This window comes from Gallus gallus, chromosome 1 (assembly GCF_016699485.2).
Source record: "Gallus gallus isolate bGalGal1 chromosome 1, bGalGal1.mat.broiler.GRCg7b, whole genome shotgun sequence".
NCBI lineage: Eukaryota > Metazoa > Chordata > Aves > Galliformes > Phasianidae > Gallus > Gallus gallus.
In genome coordinates, this window is record NC_052532.1 from 42,281,082 (window position 1) to 42,306,779 (window position 25,698).

At 33.5% G+C, this 25,698-nt stretch overlaps 1 protein-coding gene across 1 annotated transcript in view; it reads right to left on the bottom strand.

The window, feature by feature from the left end:
• The window catches only part of LOC427873 (MGAT4 family member C), a 119,808-nt gene that overhangs the window by 16,126 nt on the left and 77,984 nt on the right, over positions 1 to 25,698 (bottom strand). The window lies entirely within an intron of this gene.

Sequence of the window (25,698 nt, forward strand, 5' to 3'; positions counted from 1 at the left end):
ACTATCACTGTAAAGATTAGATACTGGCAGTTCTTAGAGAATGGTGTGAGACAGCCTGACTGCTGAAAATTCAAGCAGCAAGAAGCAGAGTGCTTAGAATCACGATCAGAGATGCTCTGCAGCTGCGTGTAGAGAAGGTTTCCTTTGGAATGCTTGAGAATAAATAAGTAGCTTTTCAGACATAGGATGACCATGCACATTGCTGATTGGGCTGTGGTAGCTGCCTTGTCTTTACTCTGAGCAACTTGACCAAAGTCAGTAAGCATGAGGAACGTGTTTGTAACTATGTTTACTGGTTATATTTTGTTCCTTTAAGGACAAGCAATTTTCATTAGATAATTACTTTGTTGAATTAGGAACAGACGTTGCTGGAAATACACAAGTGAGACTGGAGGAAAGCTATTATTATTAATGATAGTGAAAGACTATTAATGCTGATGTGCAGAAAAAGAACTGTCCCATATGGCCAACATTCAGTAGAAATTGCTTGCATTTCTTGTGTTGGTTTCACACGAAGTCATTACAACATTCTTGATTACAGATAGAATCCTTGAAACTGTTGAAAGTAAAAGTTAGTTCCAATGCTGATTTTTTTTATGCTCATAAAACTTACAAAATCCTACCAACCCAAGGAACTACAGAGAAGGACATCCAGTTGTGATCATACCACCGCTGACGGCGCTTCGTGGGGGAGACACAGATTCAATCACTAACACCAGATGGCAGTGCAGATGCGTGCTTGCCAGCCTTCAACCTGCTCCAAAATCTGCTTCTTCCAACCAGTTTGTCTGAATGTACTATTTGGCATACTTATAATGTAAGTCTGGACTGCTGGTCATCTTTTGAAAAGGTAATATCAGAACTACCCACAAAGAGTTTTCTGGTGTTCTTTAAGACCATTTTAACAGAATATTCACCATCAGTCAAAACTAAGCCTATGAGATTGAAAAAAATTCTTCAGCTTATCAGTTATGAAGCTATAACTTTGCTTTAAGATTTTATGTATTCATTATTCATGCACAATTAAGTAGATATTAGAATGCTATAAATGCAATTTGTTTCATAAAGCTAGCAGTTAGCAGTTAAAATGTTAAAATTAATACACATGCATTAATTCTCTTTTCCTTTCTACATGAGATGTATCATTTTTTTCCCTTTTTAGACTCCAAAAGTCTAATATACATTTGTATTCACACATGCTTGTGCTGTTATGCATAGTAATTTAAAACTATAATTCTTGTGACCTTCTAAGATGATACAGACTTGAAAAGACGAACTAAAATATGCAATCACATACCTTGCACAGAAAAGAAGCTGTTTTTTATAAGGCCTGCAAAGGTGTGAAGGCTTTGTAAAGATCAGAACTGATTTTCACATAATAATGTGATGCTTTCTCTTGCAGAATTTGCAACACTCAACAGAATTTTTTTAAAATGTTTTAGAAAGCAAATTCTGAGTGCACTTCTAGTAATAGTCTTTTCCTAATAGCCAAGTCTTTGAAACAGACAAACAAAAATCTAAATTTAGATTTAAAGCTGTTAAAAGTTTTAAACAACTTTCAATTGTGATGTCTAGGCAGCTTTTTCCAAGAATAAAATTGGCTAAAAACAAAGTTTCTTCCTTATTTTCTCCCTTTTCAGAGGTGAGAGTATATTTTATGCCAGCTCTGCAATAATTTTTATGTACCATAAATATGCAAGTTCACTGTGATGAACCATTTCATATTCAATCATTTTTAATTCTTCATGACTTTCTGACAATATTTGCCACATGTGCTTTGTTCCAGTTTCAGAGATTACTGTTCACTTTCCTGATCTATTTCCTTTTCTTAACAGATAAATGTTGAAAGGCCCTGCGGTTTTCCTTTACACTTTAATATGCCAACCAAACATAAACTTACCTAACCAATACAGTGGATCTACTTGTACCTACAAATGTAAAGAGGTGCAGCAATGAGATCATCTTAGTATCTTAGTTCTATTCATCATGTTCCATTCTGGTTTGCTTGAATGCTGTGTCCCAGCAGCTAAAGAAAAGTTGCTTATTTACAGAGCAACTGACGGATGTCAGAAACAATGACAACATTTTTTTTTTTTTTTTTCATATTTCCAAATCATGCATGAAGCTTTGCCTGTCACTAGTCTTCCAGGACATACAACAGACAAATCTGTTACCATGTTATTATATAAGCAAAATTCTGAGATAACATATCAAAAAAATCATGACTGGATTTCATGATTAGATACTAAATCCTTTGTGAACTTTACTGCAATCCTTGATTTGACTAAGATGCTCAGAATTAGGTTCTTCACTCCTCAGCTCTGAGACATATCATTCCGCCACTGTATAACTAAATTGCTTTACTTATACTTCTTAATGCTTGTCCAATTTGTTTTTCAGATTTTCTGTTTGGAAGACTGGACGTGATGTCTCAAGGGTTCCATTCAGTCCTCTTTACAAAAGAGCAAATTAAGCACAGGAAAAAATAACAGGAATTTTTGTACGATTACTATTAAATTCTGCATGTGTCAAGGTCTTCTTACATAAGATGAAAACACAGCAAAGCAAAAGAAGGACACTGAACCCTAACTTACTATAGACGTTTGAGCTACAGTTGTTGGTAGACTAGAAAATTATAATGGAAAAGTTTTTTTTGCTATTCTATAGAGCTCAGACAGACTCACAGCAAAATTCACTGTCTATCTTACTAAGAGCCTGAAAATATGGATAAAATGTTTTAGGCTGACAGGCAGGATGCTTGCTGTCACTGGCAGCAGAAAAGTAAAAACTGTTGTGAGGGAAAAGAAGCTTTAGCTCAGAATGAGGCTAACAAATCCAGATTCTAGAACTTGAGTCTTAAGCTAGTATAAGTATAGTTTTTAGATGTTTTACTGTTTTATTTTGTAGCTTCACATGCTCAAAATAAGTGTCTTAGAGATTGTCTTATCTTCTGAAACTTATATCCCTTATACAGAAAGTCAAAAAAGACGTAGAAGAATGAATAGACTATTCAAAACTGTGTATATAAAATGGAGAGCTTTAACTCAATATAATATTGGAGGATGAAGTGTCTTCAGCTTCAGAATGACATAAAACAGAGCAACAACACTTAATTTAGCTATAGTGCTCTGAGCAAAATGTCAAATATATCCCTTGGTGTGGGGCAGCCAAGTCTAATCAAGGTGTAGAGATGACTAAGAAGTGAGAAGATGTATTGACTTAGATAGTAAACTACTATCTAATTAATCACTGAATGGGTAGAAGTGTATACCACTGGATATATTTTATCAAGTATGTTGTAATGTGAAAGATGGATTTTAGAAAAATGTTATAGGTGATGATTTGATGGCATGTGGAAAAAGCCTACAAGGCTACAAAAAATGGCAAGCAAATCTGAAAGAGACCTTCAAGTTCTGATCCTGAGAGACAAGGCAAGGGGAAAAAAGGAACAGTATAGGCATGAACACTCACTGAAACATCCAGAGAAAGTAACATTAGAAACAGATGGAGATTCAAGAGTGAGGGTTTAGGTGGCATCAGAAATAAGGCAAAAATGCCTCAGTATTGAAATTAGCACTGGACTTAAAAGGTATTCAGTAAATTTATCAGTTTACTCATCAACAAATAAAAGGAAGACATGGATACAAGCACTGCTGTATTCAACAGCAAGTTCAAACCTTCATGGATGATTATTATATATCACATTTGCCTAGTGTGTGAATACAGGGAATATTATAGCCTGCAAGGCAAACTAAATTCCTTGAATCTATTAGACACCAATCTTAATATACTAGTGGAACATACTGGTCTGAATACATCCCTACATGTTTCAATACCTTCACTGGAAGCACAGTCTGTATTAGCTAGTCGTTCTGTAAGCTAATCACTCTGTAAACTAATTTTTGGCTCAGGGTCCTACAGTTTCTTACCTGAGGTTTATATTATGAACTTCTCCTTGGCCATAATCAATATTTTCAATGTCATCCTTGTAGTGGGATTCCACAGAAAAGTAAATAAACTTTCCAACCTTCCCAATTTTGGTGGTTAAAGGCATCATAAGCATTCGACAAAAGCCAATTAGGTATCATCAGAAAAGTTGCATTCTGACCTTGGCTGAATCTAACAGAAATGTAAGTAACATCTCTATTCATTTATAATCCTGATGTGAAGAGAAGAAAGAGTCTCCTTGAAGGCACATAAGTATATGACTAATTTCGTCCAGTCATTGGTGAATCTCAGAAGGTGATGCTAGTCACTGAGCTATGATAATTCCCCATACTCTTCTTGCTTCACAGTTTCTATGGCTAGTTGCAACATGGCAATATTTCCACAAGTGCAGGTTTTATGTGCTTTGGAACAAGTAATATCTTTTGTGAGAAGTCTGCGCTTCTGAGGAGCCATCACTTACATAGCGTTATATGAACCTATGTCAGATATTGAAAGCTATTTTTACATCTTTGCATATCATTTCACAATTCTTCCATAATAATGTGTGTTTGGAATATCCTACTGTGATTAAAAAACAATGATTTTTTATTGGGTGAGATTGTTCCAAATATATTTATTTATATATATGAAAAAAATTATATATATATGAATATATAAATATATATATATTTACAAATGGTAAAATGGCATTGCTGGCTCCTTTACTCTCTAGTTAAACAAGATCTAAGTATTTCAGAATAGGGAAAAGTCCAGTTTGAAATGTGGCTAGGTGTTATCGAGCAACTCCCAAACTCGTGAGATTCTAACTTATAATTTATTATTTGCACAAAACCACGTATCTGTGAAGTCCATTGTACCCCTGGGAAATAATGTAAAATAGATTAGGAGATTAAAAGTGAGAAAATTGGTTTTCACTGGCTGTGTTACTAATCTTTTTCTCAGATAAGTGTTTCATTAAGACTTTCCACTGAGCACCCAGATAGCATCTTCCTGATCAATAAACTAACTCATTCTGTGAAAAAGGTTTAGAAGACTACATATAGATGTATAAAAAGTCAATAATTTGCTTATTTTTTTTAAAAAAAAAAGTTCCTTCTCAGAAAATTCTAATAAATTTTGATGATTAAATATCTATAGCATGAAAATAGTTATTTATAAAAAGCTGTACTTTATTGCTGTTTTTTTTTATATATATATAATATTTTGTGTGCTGAACTACATATATTGTCACAAGAAAACAGTGCTGTGATAATTTCAGTATAGGCAATCTAGTGGGAGCAAACACATCCAAAATTTGTCTGATATCTCTGAAGCTATTCATAGATATTCAGGCTTGTAGCCTTGATTGCATTTGTTTGTTTTTTAACCTGAAAGACTTAAAATGACTCTTGCTTTTCTATAGACTTTGCTATTTATCAGCGAGTCTAGACATGACCTATTGCATATATTAATTGATGTTGACTGTATAACCAATGGAGGTAGTTTAGAGGTACCATAAAATGTGCAACATACTATCTGGCTCTGAAGTGCAATTAGGTCATGCAATCTAAGCAGGAGCTGTAGTGGGAAGGGTTAACAGCTGTTGTTGCAAGTATCATTTGTGCTTTTGTATTCTGAGTCAGTTCTGCCTGCTGAGTCGATTAGATATCATGCAAATAGATCCTTCACAGAAAGAAAGCCTTTGGCTCTCCTGCAAACAGACCATGTACACTAGCAGCTTTCCATGGCCACAGTGATGATTTTGAGCTTAATCATCAGATTTCCTGTAGGATTTAGAAAAATATTTCTAGACAGAAGTGAGAAGAATCCTGGGTTGCATAGCTACACATAGGATAAACAGACATTTCCAATCAATGAGGGTAAGTAGAATGGTTTCTCATAGAACACACACACTTATCAAGTTGCTTTTTCTCTGTCTCTGTGATCCGTCAAATAAAACTAGTTCAGTCTGTTCAGGGAGCATCTCTCCAAAGCCTGCATACTTCTGCATGCATTGCTCTGTAGTAATCTCTGATATCCAGATTGCAGCTGGTACCTCATTTCATTTAACTGATGTTTCATTACTCAAAGGGGTAGTAGTGAAACAGAGAAGATTGCTTCCTCTGTATCATAGAGACAGCTTCTTTCCCAGTTTCTTCAGGAGATTCCAGTTTGCTCCTACCTTCAGTTTATCTGTTTATTATATTAAGTGCTATCTGCTAAATTAAATCAAAGATAAATTTTGTAACCTGAAAAACTCTTTATTTTCCCAAGGATTCACTAATAAATAAATATAAATATAAACCCTGAAAAAAATTCAACAAAATAGCTTGTCAGGTATGGAGAGCACACTTTTTAAACTTAGTGTATGACAAATATGATAGAACTGTAGAATAATGGGATGGAAAAGACCTTCAGGATCATCAAGTCCAACCATCAACCTGACCTATAGAGTCCCAACACTAAACCACATGTCTTAGTACCATGATGATGACTTAAATTGCTTTTTCCACTATCTGTATGTCACTTATTATTGGTGAATCGAAAAGATGTCATTAAAAAGACAAGTTGCTGTCAAACTTTCTGATCCCCCCAAAAATAATTTAAAAAAAGATATTTTTTTTCCAAAGAATAGTTAAATAAAGCTTGGCAATAAGGAATGATTTAACCTTAAAAGATGCCTTTGATGATTTTATCAAGAGTGTTTTAATGTAAAATTGCAGTCTACTCTTCCTCTGGGGAAACTGTAAAATATTGCTTCAGATTAGTGACAGGAAGCTTTCATTTATGTTGTGTGTCTTTCATCACAACAATATTACAAAGATATGCTTAGTAATGAAAACAGTTTTTTCAGTTTGAGTGAATGTACCACAAAAGCAAGTTAGAGCACTCTGGTTATTTTTCTACACAGATAGAAATAAGTTTTCTGAAATCTGGTCAAGAATAAATTCAGTAAGTATCACTGTGCACTTTAATAGACTGCTTTTCTTGCTTTTGTAATACCGGTAACAACAGTATATTTAGGAGAGGAAAGGGAATTTTAGAGTTTAGGGAAAAAGAAGTACAGTAACAGAATTGTTCACTAATTGTTAATATTGTTCACTATTATTGTTCCCTTATAAGGGGAAATGGTTTTAAGTTGAAGGAGGGAAGATTTAGGTTGGACACTGGGGGAAGTTCTTCACAGAGAGGATGATGAGGTGTTGGAACAGGCTGCCCGGAGAGATTGTGGATCCCAAGCCATTGTATGATTCTATGAAATCAATAAATAAATGAATAATGTTTATTTGAAGTAAAGCTTAAACAAGACTTGCTATAATACAAACAAGGCAGTGTTTTTACTGAGAAAAGATAAAAAATATGCACAATACCTTCAATAAAAAAAAAAAAAAACAACAATTATAGTATTAAAATCTCCATGACAGACTAAAATAAATTTGATTTAATATTCTATGGTAAATACCCATTCCTAGTTTTGCCATCTTATATGTGCGATGGCTCTCTTACATTTAAATAGCTCCTGAAATCCAGAAATGCGTTTTATGGTGAATCTTATATGATTGTGTACATACTGCTTTGCTAAGACTGGTTCCTTTAGAGCACCTACCTTATGCTGTCATTCTGAATCAGCTTTTGTAAAAGCCTTTCTCTGTCACTTTAAAGCAGACAACTCAGGGAGACTAAATGCTTATGCAACACTGATGTGGAACACTGTTACAAGTGCTCTTCAATTCTCCAATACCCTATGGTCTTCTAAAGAGTCTTTAGCCTCCCTTAATGACAGTTGAGATGCAAACTTTTCAAACAAGGCTCACAGGAAACACTAAACAGAGGAGCACATATTCCTGTTGACTGATCCTAGCTCCTCAGGGGACATTTTCAGCACATTGTTCCATTACTGAATTTTGAGATATCGGCCTGTTGGATGTATGTCACATTATTTGTGAACTCATTGTAATTCTTTTCAATGTCATCTTAGAATGACATTCTCTTGACCAGACACACGCACCTATGATGGGAATGTCTGAACTAGTCATATTTCTGCTCCTTTCATAGTCAGTGCAGAAAAATAAATGCTTGTACATTGTGATTCCTCTCACTCCAAAGTCATTTTATAAAATATATAAGATTAGTTGTTCCTTAAAAAGGCCATTTCTCTTCACTGGCTACAGATTATTTATTTAGTTAGTTAGTTAGTTACATTTATGGAGTCAGCACAAAAATAATTTCCCACTATCTCTAGACCCAAAGCAAGGATCTACTGCATGAACCAACACCTTTCCTAAGCACATAATATCCTAATTATGCCAATAACAGAAGATCAAATCATACATCTTCCCCTGCCATGGTGCTATATCCGGCATGCCTTGGCTGCAGTAGACTGCTGCAAGTTATTCTCCTTTTAAAAAATGACTTTGGTTGCCTAACCCAAGACAGCTCCCTTTATGCATCTCACAAGCCAGTTCTCTGACTCAAGGTATCACCCTCTCATGCTTCCCCCAGGCTTTAGCCACAATACAGTTTCACTGCTAGTACAATTTCCAATTGATAGATTCATCACAGTACAGCACACAGAGGACAGACTATTACCTGCATGCCCCACAGTAGGATCCTAATGGCTTTACTACATGATATTTGAAAGCAGAAGGAGATAGTCATTAAAGGGTTTAACAGCCACAGTGGACTTATGCCCTCAAGTTGTGTTAATGGGGGAAGTGATTTATTGTCTGTGTATCTTTGATTCACCGGCATTACCAGACAAGATCAGAAAACTCAGTTCATTCAATGCACTCAAAGGAAGCATATGATTTTAGGTAGAATAAATTCTGTATACAGTGGGACACTAAGGCAGAGAGCTGCTTCATTTAAACGCATTGATTGAACTAAAATTCTTATCTTGCCAGGTAATGTTGGTGAGTTAAATATATAGGACATCTATTTTGCATAGCATTCATCCTGATTCTCTTAATTCTTCAAAGTAATGTGATACCTTTTGTGTAGGCCTTGTTATAACCTGGGAGATACTGGAGAGCTGATGTTTTTGACCACACTTAAATCTCAGTTCTGTTTCCCAGAAGAATCCTCTTGTCATCATGGTGGGGTAAGATGTCAGGTGCCCCAACACTACATGTTTCTGTATTGTAATCTGAATGGTGATATTTCTTTGCTCAAAGCCTTGGGGTTTTGGGGAGGATGGGAGTGGTTGGTTGAAGAAGTGGTTCTATTACTCCCTCTGAGGAGGAAATGCCAGTATTTCCTATCCATTTTTAGAATTACATGTACCAAGATGGAAGTAGTACATTTTTTGAGTTCAATCTTGCTAGCCCCTGGAATAAGATTTGGATAGTTTGTGCTAATAATATTGAATGCCAACTAGCTCAAAAGAATCAGTACATAAACAGGACATTAGTGTAATTCCTGGTTATCACAGAGCCCATCAAATACAAATTACCTTCTCAAGATTACTTTTAACTTTATTAAAGTTACATATATTGGCAAGCTTGTCTCATCTACTATCTCTTTTGTTAGTATCTTTTCAAAGTAGTGTATACTTTAAAAAAAGCAATTGTCCAAAATTCAAATACAAAATATAGAATATACACGAAAGAGCTGATGCCTTAAACAAATGACTTAAACGTGTCTTCAAGGTGAAAAATCAACTTATCTGTGCTATGTTTCAGTGTATCTGTGCATTAGTTTCACAAAAAGAAGGTTGAATATCCCACTAGTTTTATGTTTTTGTTGCTTTTTTTTTATGTTCTAAAAGTATAAAAAATAAAGTAAGTTGTTATTTATATGCATTAAACATATTATGTACTTTAAATGCAGACCAAGACAATTCCTTTTCACTAAGTGTGGCACAGGCAAGCCAAGAGGTTGGACACCCATGGTTTGTAGTATGACACAGGATAATTTACGTGCTTCTAATGTTAGAAGAACAGAAAATAAAACATCATATGATGGCCTGCAGAATTTAGCCTCAAAAAGCCTGTAAGAAAAAAAAAGGAAGAGGAAGAGGAAAGCTTCTTCACATACGTGATAATTTCATTTTGAGTTACTATTGTGTTTAATCAAAAGTAGTTTCTGTTCTACTTCCTGGAAATTTTCATTTTCTAAAAAAAATGATGGGCAATCCAGAATTATTAGGTTCCTATATATTTTTTCCATTAACATCAGAAGAAAAATGTTGCATACGTTTTTCCGTCTTTTAAAATATTTTGGACAGATAAAATTTTTATAAGAGGAGTAAGAACAATTGTAATTCTCTGATAATTTTATCTTATACATGCAGATACCACATTATAAAACAAAGTTATCTTTTTTTGTTGTTGTTTTTGTTTTGTAGTATTTGACAGCATTTCCTGTAAGTTTATGCAGTGGGCAGACAAATTATTTTTCATTAGCAGAGAAAAAGATTATTAGAAATATATTATAGATTATACATGTAGATCATGTATAATCTACGATCCTTACATTTCATTTTGATCCAATGCTTATTTCCATACTCTCACTTTTTTTCATGTTGGGAGAGAGTCCAAGTGTGGAACATGTATCAGCAAGAACAATAGTGAGATATATTGCTAAAATATGATTGAATTCAGCATGGTAAGTTATTCTTTAAATGCTGTTGTGCATTTTTATTACCTAGTTAACCAACATTCAATTTACTGCTTAGGAATATAAATATAATTCATCATGTTTTAGCTAGTATTTCAGGAAGAAAAACACTGTTTCTGAGTAGTTGTGATATTTCTTGTAGGAAAAAAAAATAACGAACGTGTAAACTCAGATTGTCATTTTGTGATTATTTAAAGAGATTTTCAGCAGTACTACTATGCAACCCAAAGGAAAAAATATATATATTCAAAGATAAGGTGCATGATCTGAATGGAATGTATATTTGTATGCATATAAAATTACATGTAATAAAATAAACATATTTCATTTAAGATGGTCTTTTCTAAGACTACCAAGTTGCATATGACAGCAGAGGTATCAAAGACCATTATACCTGCATAGAACATTGGAGTAATCATATAGAACTTAAAAAGGCTAGGCATTTGAAATACATTTCAATCTTTTCTATGATTTTTTTTTAATGGAAAACCATAATTGTTAAATATAGCACATATTCAACATTCCTTTAAAAAATAGTTTCTATCTAATAACAAATTTCCTGAAAGTAGTGGGTAACTAACTTAGACTGCAAAATAAGATTTTAAGAACTGGAGAACAATGAAAAAGAAAAGACTAATATCAATACTGTTAAAAATGTGAGTCTAAACATAAGGAAATCATAAAAATACCTCTTGCTGAATCTGCTCACTATCAAACAGCTACACTACCGTGCATGAAAATGCTTCCAACAGAGTGAAACAAATTGTATTTAACTTATTTCACCAAAACTGAGAGCCACTACCTTTAGTAAGACTAATAGTAAGGCTAGCATAAAATGTTCTTACCATGGATGGACAAGTAATTACCACATGCAGAGTGTATTAACTAGCAACAGTAATATATCATAAATTCTGTATTTAAAAACCATTAATTTTGGTCACTAATAAAATGATAAATATAAGTTCTCAAGACCAAGTTTTGAAGATGGTTTGAAAGAAATAATGTTTCTTTCACCATTTTTAACACCTCTCACTGTGACCTTCAGCAAATGTTAACACCAGGAGAAGTACAGCCACCCATGCTATCATTCATAATTCTCATCCTGTTTAATTGAACCTCCAAGACCTGCTCACATCAGACTACCCATCTGATTTCCAATCTTCTGCAGCTATTAGAACACAAATCAAAATTGGTTTGATTTTTAGGCATTAAATCTCAAAGCAAGAGAGAATAGAAATAAGAGGATTTGGAAACAAACAGTTCCAGATCCTCCATATCTCTGAAAGACAGACCCTTCCTCCCAGATTTTCTCTCAAGTTAACTACTACATGAAGTAGTTCCAACTGGGTGAGACTTTACCCAATTACTTTGAATCTCTATTAAAAAAATCAGTTATCTCCACCCCTCCATCTTCTCTGTTATTGTTATCAAGACCATCTGTTCCCTATTAGTGCTGTTAGGTCACTAGCATTTCTGTTTTTCCTTGCACCATCCCAGCTTTCTTCTTGACTATTCTGCCAGTGTAAGTTAAACTCATCTCAGAAAAAAACTGAAGTTATTCTCGTCCTAAAAGATTATTTGACCCTGTGTGAAAACCTACCTCATGCTTCTTCAGGTCCAGCTTTTGAGCTGTTCATACTAACATGGAAACTTTGAACAAAGAGCTAGAATTGTTTATGTATGTCAATAAACCTGTTACTTAATTCCAGTTAGAAAACAGTATATGTTGACTATTAGAGAATAAAACAAAATACTGAGTAGCAGTTTAGTAATGAATGACTGTTATGGGTAGTGTGGGATAATTTGACTATAATTAGACTAAGAATTTAGATTTTCAGGATGTGCTGAAGGTGCAAATTAGAGAACAGGTTCGCCTTCCACAAACAAACAAGCCATAAATGAAATATCTTCACTGCTAAATTACATGCAAATGTATTGTTAAACTTTTTGAAATTAAGACTAAATCCTGAAATTTGAAATTAAGACTAAATCCTAAAATATTATTAAATTGTATAGGGTAGTATAGTTCATATTTTTAAAATAATAAATCTTAAATAGTAAATCTTTATCATAGATATTCTATTCCTCCGACTTCTAGTGCCTTCTCAGGCAGATATTCCCTCCTACAGATGCCCAATAATTTTTAGAAACTTAGCGTACCTAAGTAATTGATGTTAATGCCCATACTTGGGTTTTTGTTTGTCTGTCCTTTTTAATGCTATTTACGTCTAAGTTTTTCTGGTCATTCTTCTTTCTGCATTTATTCTAATTTAGATTTTGTATTCACATAATCCTCATTTGAATGCATTTCATATCATGATTGCATAAAAATAAATCCCTTCATCTATTTTAAATTATTCTTTATTCTCATTTTAGGGCATAATTAAATCATTAGATAAAATATTTGCTTCTTTTGATGTAAAATCTACATTTCTGTACATCAGTTCCTTTAATTCTCAAAACTTCTTAGCTAATGTTTGGAGATGAATGCATCACATCTGTAAGTACATTTTCAGGAGTGTAATTTGTCTGTTTCCTTTGAAGGAGCAGCACTGTAACCACCTTGCTGGTCTGTCTGCAGTGATATTCTTATTACATATGAATATAGTCATAAAATCCTTTTCTCATGCATAAAAACAGTCAGATAACATTTAACTATATGACAATTATCTAGGTACTTCACTGTACTGAAACTATTCTAAATTCCATTGCTAGTTTTTAAAATGTTAGGAACAAATACCACTCATTCTGAAATCTTCCAGCAAAAGCCCTATTGTTAAAATTTATACTGCTTAAGCATTTGCTGAAACAATGGTTTTAGTTAGGGTACCAAAATTTATTCATATATATTTAGATGTAATCCTAGTTTCAATACTAGTTTCTGATAGGATAGTTTTAATTTTAAGGAAGTGTGGTATCTGCTGCACTTGAGCAAGGTGTTGGACTACATGAACTCCAGAGGACCTCTCCAACCTGAGATATCTCCAACCTGAGATATTGCTGAAAGTGCAATGATGAACAATTTATACATCTCTTTTTCTTTTGAGATGACACAGTTATTTAGGATACTTATAATGGTTTTATTTCCAGTCTTATGCTTAATTGTAAATTGTTCCAAAAGAATACTTATGCTTTACATCATATTAATGATAATTTCTCAGAGATGTCACAGGGTATGTCTTTGTTCATTCTGTTGCAACATTTCTTGATGCAATTCCAACTCTAAAATTTATATTAGGTGTAGAGCTGGATTTGATAAATTTAGTCAAAAGAATACAATAACATGGGAAAATATAAGCCAATCTGAAATAAATATATATAAAATGATTTTGTATGAACGTTTATAGTAATATTCACACATCTCCCATTAGTCCTGAAAACATTGTTAAAAACGGTAGGCAATCAGAAAAAAAAAAAAAAAATAGGAATTATTTTCAATATTACTGGAGCAGGCTTTATTTCCTTTTTAAAGAGAACTGTTTTTTAGCATTATAATTCCAACTATTCATTACTGAAGATAAGTTATTTCTGTTGTGATGCTAAAAATGCAAATGAATTGATAACTTTATTGTTAAGTGAGAAGATGGGGGATTGATTTATTGATTTCAGCTGCTTCTTGCTGATGCAAGACTATAACTATTTTCTGCTCCTGAGAAGGAAACTGTGAGGCAGGTGTTCCACTGTGATTCGTAAAGTTTGTCCATGACAGGCTTTGTGTTAAAGTTGACAACTATTTTTCAACCAAAATTTCCAAATAACCATAGAAGTTTTTTGAATTAAAAAACAAAAAAAAGTGCTTTAAATTTGCATTAATACTGCCGCACTCTCAGAAGCAGGTGGATATTTTTGCCCAGACTGACACTCTTTAGTAGTTCAATTCTATGCTCTTCTATATTTCTGCTGTAACGTAAGAGAAGTGTTAACAGATGTAGTTAAAGTAACAATTAATTCAGCAGGCCAGCTAACAGACTGTTTAGTCTGACAGTTAAGCATTTAGTGTCTGTCTTGTAAATCAAGCTGAAATACATTATATGTTTGAGTGGATAGAAAGAAAATAATGTCTAGAGCTTTTTCTCCTGAAAACTACATATATAAAAACTTTTATTATTATTATTATTATTATTTACAAAATAGGTAGTATGTTCTGAGTTTTTTTCACCTGACTTCTGATTCTAACCTGCATGGTTAGAAAGCATCATAAAGTATTAACGCTTTTGTATTTCCACATATTGGCATGTAAGCTTCTTACCTGTATTATGTTTTGTTTCTGAAATTCTCCACATTTTTACAATGACAAAATTTACTATGTGAGAAATGCAGATTAAAGACTGGGAATACAGTGGCAAACTAAGAGAAAAACTGCATGTGATATGTAAGCTCAGTTTTCATGCTAATACACTTCTCTTGTATATATAACGAGCAATTTTATCACTTTTAACAAAATGTGTTCTGAATTTTTGAAATGAATAACCTTTGAGGTTGAATGAAAAACAGATCTCCTTTTTCAGTGTACATGATTTTAGCTAAGAAAAATGAGGCTTGGGAGATATTTGGCTATCATACTAAGAGCAATTTTTCAATTCAGAAATATTAGAAAGAAAATAAATTTTACATTGCTCTGTCTGTCATTTTACAGCGTAGCTCAAAATTTTGATAGCTCTGAATATCTGGACCTTATTATTTCCAAGTTGAGATCAATAGCACAAGTCAAAATATTAAAAAAAGAAAAGAAAAAAAAAGAGAACAGAAATAAAAAAAAAATCTTCAACATAGGTTGAAGATATAGAGAAGCAGAAATTACTTTAATTGAAAAGTTAATTGCTAAAAGACTTGTTCTGCACAGCATACTGGTAGTTAGAAAGTCTGAATGATATGAGATTTCATTTCACAGTGCAAAAACCCGGCATGCCATAGTAAAGTGTTTAATCTTATGTTTGGGAAACATAGAATTTGATATTTCATTTTACTCTAGTATAAAACAAAATATACTTCTTTCCTCTTCCCTTTCCCTTAAACAAAAATGAGGTTAAAAAAAAATTGATAGTCACGTCACTGGTTAGACTCCATGGGCACATGTTGTAGTCCTCTATTGCCACTTTATCTCTGATCTGTGAAACACATTGGACGCAAGACAAAGTCAGCTGTGGAATAGCTTTTTTGGTGACTTCAAAAGAAATCTTATGGTGTCTTTTACAAAGTGTTTGTTCTCCATGAGACTTATGATTTTTTTCCAACGTCCTATCAGAGACTCCTTACTCCTTCTGGCTCTTGGAAATAATCTTAATGAACCACTATCAGCAAATAGGGGAGATACTGGCAATACAAAAATAGCCCAGAATCTGCAGCAAATCTGGAACCTTGTAAGTATGCTTCTGGGACTGCAGAACTAACAGATTTTAGATTATCAAGGAGTTAAAGAAATAGGAAGAAAGAAGACAGTGTTGGACAAAGTGTTTGAGGGAATCTGGGAATGGATGATCATATGATTAAAGTTCATTATATTGGTGAAAATATATATTTAACATTGAGTTTTATGGAAGATAATTTTACAAAATAATCAAGACAAAACTTAATTACCAACGTGGCACCAAAAATGGATGAGGCATAAAGGCAACAGTTAACTCCTGTGTCACTACCCAAGTACTTTGGCCATGAAGACAGCACTCCACACTCATTACAGTAATTAAACTCATGCTAAGATCAGTATTTAAGAAGGGCACTGTGACTAAATAAATTGTGTTTCTCCATTGATTCCACTGTTAGAAGATGATAGATCTCAGTGTAATTTCTGAAGGGTATAGGAAAACAGAACTGTTTTATTCAAATAATTTTGTAAATAGATTGATAAAATCCCTTCACAGCAGTAAACAAAACCCCATGGAAATAACAAATGTATGTCAAGAAGGAAAGTTCAAGTTGGAGGAAAAAATGCAAAAACTTTGTGATGATATACAAACAATCTGCCAAGGATATAAAAATCCACATTATCATTATTTTTAGGTTCTCCTGAAGAATTTTGCTGCATATAGTAACACAAGTTATTCACTAATCCGATATGGAATTCACGTGACCTAGAGAGTTTAACATACCTATAAAAACAAAAATGCAGAACTTATGGAAGACCTATTTTTACATTCTTATTATGTGCTATTAATTTTCCTTTTGCAGCAGACATCAAAAAGGACAAGACAGCATTTGCATATTTGTACAATAACATTTGTCTTACCAACAAGTAGTTTGCAGTGACTTCAGTGTTAGAAAATAATTGTCTATCTCAGACTAAAAGAACAGTAAGAGCTGTATTGTATCATCTATTCACTGGTATGGCTATGATTTAATATGTACTGGATTATTTCGTTTCATTCTTGCTTCTTAAGTAAGCATACTGATAATGTATTATACAGTTGAACATAACTTTCTTTCAAAATAAATGAAAACTTAATTTTTGCTAACTGGTCAGAGACTACTGTTATAGGCAACTCTTTGTCCTTCATGGAATTTTAGCCTGAGCTCCTCTTATGCTATTCATCTTAATTTTCATTGCAGTCCTCATATCTGTTCCTGTGCAAATTGTTATCTGCATAATTCATTAAAAACTACTCCACACAAGTCAACATTATTAGAATATCATGGCTACTTCTTTAGTCTAAAAGTTGTTTTTATTTAACTAACACAAGTAGACAATTTGTAACTAATGAAGACATTAACTGAAAAGTGTGACGTAGACAAATAAAGAAGATAAAAAGAACATATCCCTCAACTTAGGAAAGGGTTCACTGAGAGAAGTTTTGATCAAGAAAGCTCTGTCAATGTGGAACAAAAAAAATATTGGAAAGATATTGGAAAGGAAGAGGATACAATTACTTTGCATTCTCAAACAGTGGTCAAAATTTAAAATTCACTTAGCTTCTACCATGCAGCTTTAATACTTATGGAAGCTATCCTGCTAAAGATACTTTCCCTGTTGTGGCACGAGATTATGAAGTAAGCTGCAATTTTATTTCTCCATCTTCTTTCCATTCTTCCAGCTCCATGTAAGAAATAGCATTCTGCTGAGTAGTATGATACTAGGAAAAAAAAAACAAAAAAAAAAAAACAAGTAGCAGACTGGCAAACAGGGTCTGCTTTTCAGTAACAAAACTGCAGCAAAATTTATAAAGTCACTAAATAAACCTAAATCATTAAATAAAAATGGCCCTTTATCGGACCTGAAAAGCCATATATATTTTAACCTGAACTGGCATAATACTTTCTACAGTATATCATTTTTGATGGAGATCATACAAAAGAAGTAGGTTAGGCTGAGAAAGCTCTGACAGCAAGATAAGCCTATAGTCATAAACACACCTAATTCCTCAAGCTTTCATCATTAATATTCTATGGCTCTCATAGATCTGCTCAATCTTGAAGAAAAATGTATCTTTCATTTAAGCAGGTAGGGCACAGTAATAAAACACATTTGTATCAAAAAAGATACGACATGCAAAATTCAATGGGATGTCATACAGGGAGGTATGCGATATGTTCACTGTTACTTGAAACACTTACCCATTCACACTGTATTTATTTGAAAAGCAGAAAAAAGCATTAGTATACGCAAGTATGTCTGCATTAGCATTAAGATGAAAATATGATGAATACTATTTGTTGGTGTTTTTTAATCTCTACCTAAACATTTCATTTTTCACAATCATTCTGTAAAATGACGTCTATGTCCATTTCCTTTGCCGCAGATCCCCGTAGGATATGGATATTATTTCAAGTTTAACCTATCAGTAGTTTCTCAGCATTAGAGATAACATAAAAAGGAAATGAGTCTTTTCCTGCATTCATTGATGAATCTTAGTAATGCACAAGGAAACATTTACTTGGCTAAAGACACTTGAGGAGACTGTACAGTTTAAATAGTTGTGCTGGTGGGTGTGCTTGCATTAATAATAAGTGAAAATTTAAGAACAGAAGCATTATGCAGTGCTCTGTAGTAGCTATTAATTATGCTATTGGAGTAGAAATAACAAATTTCGCCTATGGTAAAGAATAAAAGATGGACTTATGTGGAAAAAAATATAAAGTATGTTATTTGTAACTACATTACCACACGTTAATTGTATAAACCTGACAGTGAAAAATCCTTAGTTGCATTAGTATAGTGACATACAAGATTCAGAAACCTTCAGAGAAATTCTTAGATCATATTGCTTTTTTGTCCTTCCTAGGCTATGCTTTCTGACTCAGATCATGGAGACATAAATGTGTAATTTTTCAGCCCAGAGCAAGCAGTGGTGGAACTCCTTATCAAACAAAAATTAGCAATCATAGAACTATTTGAGTTGGAAGGGGCATCTTGTCCAAATCCTGTGCAATGAATAGGAATAACTACAGCTAGATCAGGTTCCTCAGGGCATGACCTTGAATGTCTTGAGGGATGGGGCATCTACTACATTTCTGGGCAACATGTCCTAATGCTTCACTATCTTTATCATAACATTTTTTTATTATTATTATTTTTTAATATCCAATCTGCATCTCTCTTTTAAGTTTGAAACCATTTCTCCTTGTCCTGTCAAAACAGACCCTGCTAAAGAGCCTGTCGTCTTCTTTCTTCTAGGCCCCCTTGAGATACTGGAAGGTGGCTTTCAGTCCTCTTCTCCAGGTTGAACAGTCCCACCTCCCTCAGCTTGTCCTCATAGAGAAGGTGTTCCATCCCTTAGATCATTTTTGTGGCTCTCTTCTGGATGCAGTCTAACAGTACTCTCCTGTACTGAGTGAGTACACCTTCAACAAGTCAGTAATATTTCCAACAGAAATAAGTTGGATGATCCTAGTTTTGAAAATGTTATTAAAAACCATATACAGAGAATAGTGTTACAGTACTTGGCACATTATGAATATGATTTTGACATTATATTTCTGATTGTAATAGAAGTTGTTTTGCTTGTTGTGGAAATTACTGTAAGATGGAGAAGAAGTACAAAGTAGAAATAAATACTGAGAGAAAAGGAAGAGAAGAAGAAAAACTTACTGGGAGTTGGTTCAGGAGCCAGGAGGGCTAGTTGAAGCTGAGGAAATGGTCCAGTACCTTTGCCAACTCGTTAAACTCAATCTAAAAATCACAGTTTCTTATTAATACCACTATAATTATGCTGGCAAAATGAAACAAGAAATCCTGAAATGTGAAGTTATAAAGCTATAACTTTCCTGTTTTGGTATGAACTCAGTAAGAGAATGCAGTGCTAACAGAAATCATTCAGTCTGTTGATTAGTATAAAACTCTTAGTGATTTTACTTGTTAAATACAAAATTTGAGTAGACAGATTGCTTCTGTGATTCAGACACGTACTAAAGCATACTTTGGTCTCCAGAAAAAAATGAAGCTTGAGTAGGTAGGATAGAAAACCTTGCAAATAAGAAAGAAAGTGAATGAACTGTTAAATTATTTTATTATTGTAAAAATAATGTATGGTCGTAGCATGTTTCCTTATACCATAGGGATGTTAACATGATTATAAAAAGAAAAAAGTTAGACCATAGATAATAATGATAGTATTAATAAGACAAAAGAGAGCATGTCAAACTGTTAGCAGAGAGAAAAAATCAATGCATTATTCATAAATACAAAATCTTTGTCTAAGTTAGATGAATCCTCTGGCTTTTGGTAATGAAAGATGAGAATTGTCTCAGAGCTAAGTCTTTTGGGGAGGTAAAGAATCTTATAGTAAAACCGCAGTCTAAGCAGTTTATCGTGAGGCTATGTATGTGACATAGCAGAAGTAAAAAGAAAACTAAGAAGAAAAAGTCGGAACAGTCTAAGTGTAGCAAATACAAAATAATTACAACATGTAACCTAAACGTGAAGTCTAAAATTTATATATTGCATTGCTTCCATAGAAGCACAGTAACATGCATCTAGCATGAGAATACTCTTAGTTTCTGGTATATGTCTCAGAATTAAGTGATTTATTAATGAATACTTTCTGCTTGTGACAGTGGAAAAGAATAACTGTAGTCAAGCTGATCAAAGAGAGAGTTGATTGTTTGTTTTTTTTAATATTAATTAATTAAAAACACACACAAAAAATAACTGAAACAAGAGTGCTATTTCTTCATTTTCATTAGTTATATATAAAATTTTGTTCTGATTGTTTCTTTGATGTGTATCAGGTAGTGAAAAATGCCAATTCTTAGAACCTTATCTGAATATTATACTTAAATAATACTTTAAATGGCTTAGATTTTCGCATGTTGCCTATCCATAAAAAATATATTATCCCTAGAGTCCTTTGTACTAAGGGCAGTATCTTATAATGGATAGCTCCTGGTGTTCTTGTGAAATGATACCAGAACTAAATTCACAACAATGTTCTTGGTAATCTTTTTCCATCAAGGATATTTTTCTTTTTATAGTAGTCATTTTGGACTGGGCCACATTATTCCAATGTTTATCCACTAATTCCCTGACACCTTGAAAATGCCTTTCATATGACATCCATCTCTTTTAGTCATCTGCCAGAAATGAATGCTGGCAAGTGCTCTAGAGCCCATTCACCAAACCTCTCATTTCTATAATAAAACTCCACTAGATGCAAGGGATGCTGTGCCAAGTCAGCCTGTTTTTACACTACCCAGTCACTATGCTTTTGTTGAACAATGTGAACCTCTAGGGTTTCTCAGGATTTACAGAAGGAATGCAGAGAAAGAAAAGGATATTTACACAGACACGCACGTCTTTCAACAAAGACAGTTTGTAAGCTGTAAATAAAAGTCTCCAGGGAGAATAATGATAATTGGTATAAAATCTTATATATGCATTCTTAAAGATGTTAACTTTCATTTGCCTGTTAATCTGACTACAACACCATACCAAAAAAAAAAAAAAAAAAAAAAAAAAAAGTCTGTATATTTCTTTAAAGTTGGCAGATGCTATTGACTTTGTTTTTCATAGCAATGGAGATATTTTCAAGTCTGCAATATGTCCTATCATATTAAAATTTTTACCTGAATTATTTAAAGAACTAATTTAATGTGAGCTCTATTTTTTTGGCCCTCAAAACTAATCCATAATATTATTTTAGGTAATCCAAAAATGTATTCTGTCTGTGAATAAATGCTTGCTAACGTAGACACGTGAAAGACCTAACATTAAAATTCAATGAGACAATAAAAGATAAAGTTTTTAATAGCCTTTGCTGGATCATTGTCAAAGGCCTTTTTTTTGTTTTTTTTTTTTGTTTTGTTTTTTTTAATATCTATCTGCATTGTCTCTGTCTTCTCTTTGTTCACCAGTATTCAAAAGACTTACAGAAACATTGTCCGTTTTATATTCCAAAAGGACAGCTTTCTTCCTAGACAGTCAGTGTCTGCCAGATGCTATTCAATTTTTTAATCATTTGGAAACATGAATTTGTGACAATTTCTACTGGATGCTGTATTCAAACAGTGAAGGTTTTCAAATATGTATTTGAAAAGCAAGTCTGTGTTTACAGCAAATTTCTGCATTTTTTCCTTTCTCAGTTTCAGAAGAAAGGTATACAAGATGGTATTTCATTCAGAAGAGCATAGCAAGGCTTATGGAATAAAATGCTCTTTCTGGAATAAAATGTTATTTGAGGAAAGCAAATGTCACTCCTATTTTCACAAAGGGCATCAAGGAAGACCTAAGAAATTACAGATCCATCAGCTTCACCTCAATTGCTGGGAAGATGATGGAGCAGCAAATTTTGGAAACCTTTTTCCATGCACATGTAGGTAAATAATATCATTAGGAGTAGTCAGAGTGGATTCACCAAGGGAAAGATGTGCTTGATCAACTTCTATGATGAAATGATTAGATAGCTGACAAGAGAGCAGTAAATATTGTTTACCTTGACATCACTAGAGATTTCAGTACTGTCTCCCATGAGATACTTGTAGACAAGCTGTTGATGTATGGGCTGGATGAACTGGAAATGGAGTTAATGGCCATGTCCAAAGGTAATCATCACAGGCACAAAGTCTAACTAGAGACCAGTAACCCATGGTGTATCTCAGGGGTCCATACTGGATTTGAGTCCTGTTCAATATTTTTCATGAGTGATCTGGGTGACTGAACAGTGGTGACTATCAACAAGTTTGGTGATGACACAAAACTTGGAGGAGTGACTGATGCACCAGAGGGCTGTCCTACCATCCAGAGGTGCCTGGACAGGCTGGAGAAATGATCTGTCAGGAACCTGCTCAGTGATTAGTGCTAGGTAAACACCTATAATGCTATGCAATGCCATAAATCTACTCAGTTCCCCAAATGAGAAAAAATGACAAAAAAAAAAAAAAAAAAAGTATCAGTTAGAGATGTACATACACTCCATAGTTGCAATTAACAATTATTAAATGCCAAATGTGATATAATATCTTGTGAAGAGGGCAAAAAACCCACACAGGCTTCAGCAGAAGTAATGAAAGCTATACATTCCCAACAAATTAATGTCATTTCAACTAAAGTTTTTGAGCTCTGAAGTATCTATTTACACAGGAAAGAAAGAACATGGTAAAGAAGAGAGAAAGCAGAATGAAATTCAGAGTTAAGAGTGGTGAATGACAGGATCTTGTCAGAAGCAAAAGGTGAAAACTGCATTTCTTTTTAATCCATTAATTAATTATTTAAATACACAAATAAAAATGAGAAATGCGGTTGATAAGGTAGAAAGAGTTTTGTGTGTTAGAATTCCAAACATACAGATATGCTTAAATTATGAATATATGTGAATGTATTAATCTTTCACATATGGTATATCTTATAGCTTAATTCTGATATACAGTGGAAATAGACTGAAACCTTTTCAATAATAGTCCATAAACACATTTGAACTAGACTCCTGGAAGCTGAAAGTGCTCTTCAGTATATTGTTAGAAATCTATAACCAGGTGAACATTTTTGCCTAAAATTTCTTCATTTGCAAACAATAAGGCCCTTTGATATGAATAATTCAAGCATCAGTTTTAAGTGATAACATCAGAAATAAAATAAAGCAACTTAATAAAAAATACATACCTTGTGATCTTTCATACTACTTTCAGATCAGTTATAAAAGCAAGCAAAACAGAGTCATCTTGTGTTCATTTAATAAATAATTTGACCAAGGAATACATTCAGGAAAACATGAGCTCATTACTGGTTACTGATGAGCTACCTTTAAAGGCCTGACAGTGATTTAAGTAAAAACATCTGTAGGGAGATTCACTTCATTTTTCTGCATTTCTATATTTATAGGCAATTCTAAATCCTAGAATTCTCTAGATATTAATTCTCACCAGTCAGCAAGACCTAAACAGATGCGTAACAATCTAGCTCGAATGCTAGACTCTGTCTCTTATACAGTACACCCTCTGTGAGACATTTTTACCAAATCTTTTCATCTCTGCATCCTGGAATGTGCTCTTTCATTATGCTTCCTTCATCACAACTGTGAGAATTCTTTTCCTCAGAAAGACTTAGGAGAACTGACCTTTGTTAGTTAGATCTGTATAATATCAGACACTTTGAGACACAGCTGTTGCTGAAGTAATTTCTCATGCTTTGTGAACATCTCTGGTCAGTGCAAGCCTTTTTGTCCTTTATGTCCTGACATGGAGAGCTGTTAGAGTGTGGCACGCAGGAAAATAATGAAAATAAAGTTAAGTTTTGCAATAATTTTGAAATATATATATATATATATATAGTTAGTGAAAAATCACTGAAATGTTTGCACTGCGTTTTTACACACACCACCTAACACTCCTCTCCTCTCCTCTCGTCTCCTCTCCTCTCGTCTCCTCTCCTCATTTTTTATTTTATTTTATTTAATGAAGATTATATTTTTTAAAATTTATTTTTAAACATAATTCTGATGGAGATGAATATATACACATGCATATATTATTCTATTACGTATATGCCTATACTTTGCAAAAAAAAACCCAAAAAACTGAATATAAGTTAAAAAACTGTTTTCATTACTTTCAGACTTACTTTTCTATGAGAAATATCTGCATCAATGATCTTCAGATAAGTTTTTAGTAAAGGAGACAAAAAAGGCCATTTATTTTAACTAGTACATCAGAAGAATTGAGTAAATAATCCATAACATAAAGCTTCAATATATAATTGTCTAGACTTAGTAAGAATATTGAAATGGACTGAGCTCTTTTCTGTAGTTTTAGACACTAACATTACCATCAGACTTCTCTGTACTTTTTGTCTTCCCTATGAAATAGTAAAGTAGTTCAACAGAAAGCATAGAAGTAATAAGTTTTAATTTAAGAAACTACGAAGACAAGCAGAATAACTTTATATGATGCGTCTGTCAAAATATATAGTTAATGTGATAAATCCTAAATATTTTGATTTATAACAACAATAAAGATGTCTCATGAACATTTACTGAGTGTTATATTGTGAGAATATAAACCAAAATTCCCTTAAGATATCTGCATGGACTGTGTTGTAATCCACTTGCTTGTGCTAGTGTTATTTCCTTGGGCTATTCTAGCTGGCCTGCTGAATCAAGGCACAGAATTACAAACGAAATCTTATCATGAAAGATTATTTCTTTTTACCTTTAGGCACTGAATTTATTGTAACTTTGCCTTATGTTGCATTGCTTTGCTTATTTCTGCATGATAAAGGCTGTTTTCAAGTCATGTATTGATCCAGGCTTTACTGATAAAGCTGTACTTATGTCCTTCGTCTCCATCACTGAGGTCTTATAACCTCTCACAGGCATGCTGTTGGATGCTGCATTGAAAGAAACAAAACTAAAATGTTTATCTCTTTGTCAACAGCCTGTGTGTTTGGAGGAATTCAGCACCATGGTGTTCTGTCTGTGGAGAAGGCTTTGTTTCCACCTCTTTTTCACAGAGATACACTGCAAGCACCAAACATTTCTCTCAGTGGACCTGGAATGTGTCTCCATGGTCTACCAAGACTCTACTTTCACATGGGGACTTTCAGTGATTCTGGCAGAGAGTCTTGAAGGAATATGTGTAAGAAAGAATTTTTTAATATTACAGAACTCTGCTGAATCTGAATGAAGCATCACAGGACAAAATGAAGGCACTGTATCACGAATGTATGTCACTCATCAAAAACAAAAATCAAATTGGAATATTTTGGTGAATGCACGAGAAAAAGTTTGTGAG